Here is a 2,087-nt window from a genome sequence, read left to right as displayed (position 1 = left end):
TGACCATGCAGTGCCTCCCACTCAGCGGGCCTCACTTTGGTCCTAATCTAAGTCTTTTTTTTTGAGAGAGAGTCTCGCTCTGTCACCCAGGCTGGAGTGTAATGGCACAATCTTGGCTCACTGCAACCTCCGCCTCCTGGGTTCAAGCGATTCCCCTGCCTCAGCCTCCCGAGTAGCTGGGACTACAGGCGCCCACCACCATGCCCGGCTAATTTTTGTTATTTTTAGTAGAGACAGGGTTTCACCATGTTGGCCAGGGTGGTCTCCAACCCCTGACCTCAAGTGATCCACCTGCCTTGGCCTCCCAAAGTGCTGGGCTTACAAGTGTGAGCCACTGTGACTGGCCCTAATTTAAGTCTTGCGCATCCCAAGGCCTGCTCCTCTGGCTGGCTCCCCTTTCCTCTCCCCACCCAGTCCAGGCTCTGTCCTGGTGACCAGCTCTGACGGTCCCTGAATTCCTGTTTGAAACCCTGGGGCAGGAGACAGCCACTCTGGCCTGATTTTACACTCCTCAGACACCAAGACATCCACTCAGCCATCCTCCCAGAGGGCCCCCTCCATCCCCTCATGTATCCAGGGTCCAGGCCACCTCTCCTTGGCCAGGGTGCCCTGTTCCTGTGGGCATCGCTGACCACACACAGTTCTGGAATCCTGTGTTTGCCCTCCTAGACATGGGGTCCTGCCCTCTCTGACTCTGCCATTTCTCTTCATGCGGCCCCCGTGGCCACAATCAAGGCTTGGCCATGACTTGCTCCTCCCTGGTCTCACCCCTCAGCTGCCAGAATCTTTTTTTGATGACCAGGTCAGCCATTGCTCCTCCCCTGCCCACACACTATCCATGACTCCCCATCCTGGCACTCAAGGCCCAGCAGGAACAAACACCAAAGAGTATTCTCCTCTTCCAATGCTTTCCCACCTCTAGTCCCTCCACAAGGTGCATCCTTCTGCCTGCCTGGATGAACCCTGAAACATCCTTCTCAGAAAAGGTTCACGGACTGGATCAGGAAGGCTTTCTCACACCTCAGAGAAGACCCTCTATGGCCTTCCAGACCCTTCTGATCCTGCACAGCATGAGGATGGTGAGGAGGGAGCATTTGTTTGATAAACAAATGACAGGTTTCCTAGATCAAGAAAGGATGAGAAGAAGGAGGGGCCCACACTCAGAAAAAGGTGATACAAGTTTTTTTTTTTTTTTTTTTTTTTTTTTTGAGACAGTCTTGCTCTGTCTCCCAGGCTGGAGTGCAATGGTGCAATCTTGGTTCACCAAAATCTCCACCTCCCGGGTTCAAGCGATTCTCCTGCCTCACCCTCCCGAGTAGCTGGGACTACAGGCGCCCGCCAGCACACCCGGCTAATTTTTCGTATTTTTAGTAGAGACGGGGTTTCATCGTGTTAGCCAGGATAGTCTGGATCTCCTGACCTCGTGATCCTCCCGCCTTGGCCTCCCAAAGTGCTGGCATTACAGGCATGAGACACCGCGCCTGGCCGACACGAAGCTTTTAAAGAACATCAGGTTGGGTGCAGTGGCTCACACATGTGTAATCCCAGCACTTTGGGAGGCTAAGGTGGGAGGATTGCTTAAGCCCAGGAGTTTGAGACCAGCCTGGGCAATGCAGAGAGACCCTGTCTCTACAAAAACAAAACAAAATAATTAGCTGGGTGTGGTGGTGGCACCTGTAGTCCCAGCTACTCGAGATGCTGGGTGCAGGATCATGTGAGCCCAGGATGTTGAGGCTGCAGTGAGCTATGATCATATCTCTGCACTCCAGCCTGGGGGACATAGGGAGACTCAGTCTAATAAAAAGAAGGCCGGACGCGGTGGCTCATGCCTGTAATCCCAGCAGTTTGGGAGGCTGAGGCGGGCAGATCACAAGGTCAGAAGATCAAGACCATCCTGGCTAACACGGTGAAATCCCGCCTCTACTAAAAATACAAAAAAAAACTAGCCAGGCATGGTGGTGGGTGCCTGTATTTCCCAGCTACTCAGGAGGCTGAGGCAGGATAATGGCGTGAACCTTGGAGGCAGAGCTTGCAGTGAGCCAAGATCACTCCACTGTACTCCAGCCTGGGCAACAGAGCAAGACTCC

Source organism: Colobus angolensis, unplaced genomic scaffold (genome assembly GCF_000951035.1).
Source record: "Colobus angolensis palliatus isolate OR3802 unplaced genomic scaffold, Cang.pa_1.0 Scaffold64, whole genome shotgun sequence".
Classification (NCBI taxonomy): Eukaryota; Metazoa; Chordata; class Mammalia; order Primates; family Cercopithecidae; genus Colobus; species Colobus angolensis.
Note: the sequence above shows the minus strand (reverse complement) of the source record.